Here is a 6,558-nt window from a genome sequence, read left to right as displayed (position 1 = left end):
TGTATGGCCGAGATCATTCGAAGATTACCTAGTTGCTTGATGCTTGCAGGTATTACTGTGGGGTTGCGGTCGGTGATCACCAAGCATTTCGCCAGTGGCATTGGGATAACTTTGTGTTCTAGGAGGAACTCCATCCCAAGTACCATGTCAAAGTCGTCCATGCGAACCACGACAAGGTCTAGCTCTCCCGTCCAATCCCTTATTTTGAAGGGGACTCTTTTGGAAACTCCTACAATAGGCAAGGTCTCAAAGTTAACAGCTTTCATTTTCCCCGGGTCCTTTCCTATGGTGAGTCCCAATCTTCGGGCTTCTTGATCGGCGATGAAGTTGTGGGTTGCTCCTAAATCTATCAGAGTGCTCTTGCTCGGTCGAGAATTTACTATCGCATCTACGAACATGAGCCCTTTCTCTATTATCTCCTTCGGTTCGACCTTCCGTTGGAGGGCAGACAAGAATTTAAGTGCGCCCATTCGGGGATTGTCTTGATCTTCCTTCTTGTCTAACATATTCTCGACCCTTACGTCATTGCTCTCTTGAATGGACACTTGGAGCGCAGTGAGAGAGGCCTGATGAGGACAGTAGGATACTTTGTGGGGACCTTTACACAACATGCATTGTAAAGGCGTCGTTGGGTGGTTCCTTTGATAGTAAGGTCCTCGAGATGTCCCCACTTGGTTGTTCTGAGGAGGTCTATCTGTCCATCCGCTTAGTCTGTCGTTACCTCCATTCGGTCTGTTGGGGCTTCCATTTTGATGACCTGGTGACTTGTATGTTTTGCCCCTAGTGTTTGGGGCCGGTGTCGTTCTTCTTTGGGATCTCGCTTCGTTCCCATAGTCTAGGAGTCTCTCGGCGCAGGCTATTGCGGCAGCTAGGGTTTGGACCTTGTTCTCATGTAGCTTTGTTTGGCCCACGGCTGTAACCCATTTATAAAGAAGAACACCTTGTCCTTCTCTGATGTGCCCCTGATATCTAGCATCAGGGTTGAGAAATGTCTGACATAGTCTCGTATGCCTCCAGTATGTTTCAAGGCTACTAGTTTCTCTATTGCTATATGTCCTGCGTTTTCGGGGAGGAATTGTTCCCTCAACTCTTTCTTGAGGTCCTCCCACGAGTCGATGGTGCACAATCCATCCTGATGTCTTGCACCTTCGTACGCCACCACAATTTGGCATCGTCTATGAGATACATCGAGGCTACGGTCACCTTCTTGTCGTCGGTACAAGCTGTTGTGGCTTTAAAGTACTGTTCGACATCAAAGATGAAGTTTTCCAACTCCTTGGCGTCCCGATTCCCTTTGAAGGCTCTAGGGTCTGGGAATCTCAGTTTGTTGGATCCTGCATTAGTTTGCCCAGCCGTGACGTTCTCCACGGCTTTCATGGGCACTTCAATTCGAGTGCTCGGAGGCCATCCATTCTTGGATGTCGTCCATTGTTGTTCTGAATTCATCAGTTAATCCATTGAACAAGCTCATCATTGTATTTTGTAGCACGTCGAACTCTTCGTCACGTCCCTCTTTGTGCGCGACAGAGCTATCCGGACTACCAAACGGTTTTGGGCTACTCGTAGGAGCAACTCTTTCTTCGAGCGAGGTCACTCAAAACATCAGTTCTGCGATTGGCAACCCATCCAAGCGGTTGCCCATTGCGTCGATTTCTACGACTTTCCCACTCAGTTCGGTCACCCGTGCTTCCAGGAAGCAAAGGGTGTCAGGGACTTCTTTGAGGAACAGTATTTCCTCCTCTATTAGCGTAAGCCGATCGGCTTGTGCTTTGGGTGTCGACTTTGTTGCCGACATGGTTTCGGTCTTTACTATGTCACGGAGCTAACAAAGCTCTGATACCACTTGACACAAGCGGACTAGCAATTGTGCGGCACTCACTTTCCAACGACAAATGAGCTAAGCCAATTTGTTCTTGCGTCGCCTACGGCCAAACGACGTATGATCGAGCCTCTAGCCTCGGTTTTAAAAGAAGGTTTTAGAAAATGAGGAGAGAGAGAGATTTTAGAAAGAGGCGGTTTTAGAAAACGAGGAGAGAGAGAGATTTTAGAAAGAGGCTTAGCATATATAACCTTGGGTAGGGAGAAATTGACTAGTCATATCTCCTAGTACAATCTGAGGAAACCCTATACACTAGAATGAAACCTGCAACCACACTAGAATGAAAAGACATGACAAAGGGGCGTGACCGTGATACTAAGGGACCCCCTTATGATACGATAAAAGACCTATCTTAGATCATAGTATAGAACAAGTGAGAGAGAATTAAAAGAAAGGGCCCTACTGGGTTCAAACCGGTGACCTCTTGATCTACAGTCAAATGCTCTACCACTGAGCTAAGGACCCCCTTGTGATTCAATAGAAGACCTATCTAACATCATAGCATGATAAAAGGGGTACAAGCATCATCAAGTCAAAATTCAGATTATGTAGTAAATCTTATGTGCATTCGAGCCTCAATTGAGTGAAATGTTTAAAAAACGTGAGCGAATAATACGATAAAAACAATCAAATGCACTACCCAAGAGTGATGACAGAAAAGAATTAAAAGAAAGGGCCCTATCGGGTTTGAACCATGACCTCTTGATCTGCAGTCAAATGCTCTACCACTGAGCTAAGGACCCTTTTGAGATATAATAAAAGACCTATCTAACATCATAACATGATAAAAGAGGTACAAGTATCATCGTGCGGCAGTGGGACAGCAATTGTGTGGTGCACAACACTAAGTGGGACAGTGATTGTGCACCGATACACTTGTTCTTATCAAACAAGTCAGTGGTGAAAAATTCAGAATTCAGACTATGCAGAAAACCTTGACGTGCATTCGACCCTCAATTGAGAGATGTTTAAAAAACATGAGCAAATATTACGATGAAAACAATCAAATGCACTAATAAAGAGTGATGAGAGAAAAGAATTAAAAAAAAGGAAAAAAGGGCCCTACCGGGTTCGAACAATGACCTCTTGATCTGTAGTCAAATGCTCTACCACTGAACTAAGGACCCCCTTATGATACAATGAAAAACCTATCTAACATCATAACATGATAAAAGGGGTACAAGCATCATCGTGCGGCAGTGGGACAGCAATTGTGCGATGCACAACATTAAGTGGGACAATGATTGTGCACTGATACACTTGTTCTAACCTATCAAACAAGTCAGCGGTGAAAAATTTAGAATTCAGACTATGTAGAAAACCTTGACGTGCATTTGAGCCTCAATTGAGAGAAATGATTAAAAAACATGAGCAAATAATACGATGAAAACAATCAAATGCACTAATAAAGAGTGATGAGAGAAAAGAATAAAAAAAAAAAAAGGGCCCTACTGGGTCTGAACAATATGCAATCAAATGCTCTACCACTGAGCTAAGGACCCCCTTGTGATACAATAAAAGACCTATCTAACATCATAACATGATAAAAGGGGTACAAGCATCATCTTGCGGCAGTGGGACAGCGATTGTGCGGTGCACAACACTAGGTGGGACAGTGATTGTGCACCAATACACTTGTTCTAATCTATCAAACAAGTCATCGGTGAAAAATTTAAAATTCAGACTATGCAGAAAACCTTAATGTGCATTCGAGCCTCAATTGAGAGAAATGTTTTAAAAACGTGAGCGAATAATACAATGAAAACAATCAAATGCACTACTAAAGAGTGATGAAAGAAAATATTAAAAAAAAAGGGCCCTACCGAGTTTAAAACTCATGACCTCTTGATCTACAGTCAAATGCTCTACCATTAAGCTAAGGTCTTAAGATATAATAAAAGACATATCTAAGATGATAGTATGATAAAAGGGGTACAAGCATCATCATGTGGCAGTGAGACAGCGGTTGTGCACCACAACACTTGTTTTAACCTATCGAACAAGTTAGCGGTGAAAAATTCAGAATTCAGACTAGATGATAGCATGATAAAAGGGGTACAAGCAAGCACTTAGAACACTAGTGGGCCCTACCGAGTTATCTAGATGATAACCTGATAAAAGGGGTACAAGCATAACCGTACGACAGTGGGACAACGATTGTGTGGTGCACAACACTAGGTTTGACAGTGATTGTGCACACAACACTTGTTCTAACCTATTGAACAAATCAGCCATGAAAAATTCAGACTTTGCAGAAAACATTGGCATGCGTTCGAGCCTCAATTGATTGAAATGTTCGAAAAATGTGAGCGAAGAATACGTTGAAAATAATCAAAAGCTCTACCAAAGAGTGATGAGAAAAAAGATTAAAAAAAACCAAATGTGAGCGAGGAAATATGTTGTGAACAATAAAATGCACCACAGAAGAGTGATGGGAAAAAAGATATTTCAAAAATATGAACGAGAAAATACATTGAAAACGAAGAGTGATGAGAGAAAAGAATAAGAAAATAGCCCTATTGAGTTCGAATCTGTGACCTCTTGATCTACCGTCAAATGCTCTACCACTGAGCTAAGGATCTCCTTATGATATAATAAAATTCATATTTAAGATGAAAACATGAAAAAATGGTACAAGCATAACCATTTGGTAGTAGAACAACAATTATGCAATCACACTCTTGCAGTAGTGGGACAACGATTGTGCAGATTGTGCAGATTATGCACGCCAACACTTGTTCTAATCTAAAGAACAAGTCAGCAGCGCTAGTGGGACATTGACTGTGACCACATCAATTGTTTTAACCTAGCGAACAAGTAAACTGTGAAAAATTCAAACCATCATGTTCAAGTCTCGATTGAGAGAAATGTGTTAAAAAAAAACGTTTGTGTAGATTGTGCGCTACAACCTTGTTCTAATCTAATGAACAAGTCAGTAGCACTAGTGGGACATTGATTGTACACCACATCAATTGTTCTAACCTAGCGAACAAGTAAGCCATCAAAAATTCAAACCATCATGTTTGATTCTCGATTGAGAGAAATGTGTTTAAAATGTGAGCGAAGAAATAGGTTGAAAACAATAAAATGCACTACAGAAGAGTGATGAGAGAAAAGAATAAGAAAAGGGCCCTAGGTTCAAATCGGTGACCTCTTAATCTGCAATCAAATGCTCGACCGCTGAGCTCAGAACCCCCTTATGATACAATAAAAGACCTATCTAAAATGATAGCATGAAAAAAGAGGTACAAGCATGATTGTGTGGCAGTGGGATAGCAATTGTGCACCGCTACACTTGTTCTAACCTAACGAACAAGTCAGCAGCACTAATGGGACATTGATTGTGCACCATAACACTTGTTCTAACCTAGCGAACAAGTCAGCAGCACTAATGGGACATTGATTGTGCACCATAACACTTGTTCTAACCTAGCGAACAAGTCAGCAGCACTAGTCAAATTCTTTACCACTGAGCTAAGGACCCCCTTGTGATACAATGGTATGATATTGTCCACTTTGAGCATAAGCTCTCATACTGATGGAGAGTCATCATCCAACACCTCTTTATTTATAAACTCATGATCATAGACTTTCATCATCCAACACCTCCCCTTAATCGAGTCTCGACTCCTTTTGGAGTCTTAGTCATTTTTTATTGCCTTCGTGTACCTTCGCTTTTTCTTTTTGGAGATATTTGAGGATTTACTAAGTTTAGGGCATGACTATGATACCATGTTAGACGATCACGACTCTCCACAATGGTATGATATTGTCCACTTTCAGCATAAGCTCTCGTGGATTTACTTTGTGCTTTCCAAAAGGCATCATACCAATGAAGAGAGTATTCTTTGTTTATAAACCCATGATCATTCCCTAAATTAGCCGATATGGGACTTTCATCATCTAACAGCCTTGACCGATAGGAAACGAAAATGGCCTTGACCGGTAGACTCAAAATTACGTGAAGAGGGATGTGTCGTTAAGATACACATTAAATCATTCTTTTTAGTTTATCCTAATTTCATTATGAAAACCACAACCAATTATATCTGAATATTGAATTTGCAAATCATTAGCAAAATAAATTAAATTATAAACAAATAATATATATGAATGTAAATCCATAATTAAAAGGAGAAAAAATAAAGAAAAATAAAGAAATATTAAGAAACATTAGAAACTAATAATATCTTAATCTAGAATTAAAAGGAGAAAAATAAAGAAACAAAAAGATTTGGAAAGAAGGATCATAGAAGAAAAATATAGAGAATCTAAAATTAAAAGGAAAAAAAATACAGAAACAAGAAAGATTGGTAAAAAAGAATCTATTACAATTCAAAGAAGAAAAATAGGCCCCAGAGAGGCCTAACCAAATCAAAAGAAAAAAAAATATACAGAATACTATTAACAACAGCAAAATAAAAGAAAAAAAAGATTTACAAGTAAGAATGAATTAAAAATTAGCCAATAATATATATGAAAGATTTGGAAGTAAGTGAAAATATTTCTAAACAAAAATTAAAAGATAAAGCAGAGTACAATGAAAGATCATATTAAATATCACAAGGTATCAAGAAAATGAAAGATCAGAAACATGACAAGACAACAAATATTAAAAGACAAAAGCAAAAAAAAAAAAAAAAAAAAAAAAAAAAAAAAAAAAAAAAAAAAAAAAAAAA

At 39.5% G+C, this 6,558-nt stretch overlaps 2 non-coding genes across 2 annotated transcripts; both read right to left on the bottom strand.

Moving 5' to 3' along the window:
- Positions 1-2,272: 2,272 nt before the first annotated feature.
- On the bottom strand, positions 2,273-2,344 carry TRNAY-GUA. The gene has a single exon. It is a non-coding gene; the product is annotated as a tRNA-Tyr (tRNA).
- A 207-nt stretch (positions 2,345-2,551) lies between these two features.
- TRNAC-GCA lies at positions 2,552-2,622 on the bottom strand. The gene has a single exon. It is a non-coding gene; the product is annotated as a tRNA-Cys (tRNA).
- Between the last annotated feature and the right edge of the window lie 3,936 nt (positions 2,623-6,558).

Source organism: Cucurbita moschata, unplaced genomic scaffold (assembly GCF_002738365.1).
Source record: "Cucurbita moschata cultivar Rifu unplaced genomic scaffold, Cmos_1.0 Cmo_Scf00003, whole genome shotgun sequence".
Lineage (NCBI taxonomy): Eukaryota > Viridiplantae > Streptophyta > Magnoliopsida > Cucurbitales > Cucurbitaceae > Cucurbita > Cucurbita moschata.
The sequence above is the reverse complement of the archived record's forward strand: the minus strand, read 5'-3'. Positions and strand labels throughout refer to the sequence as shown.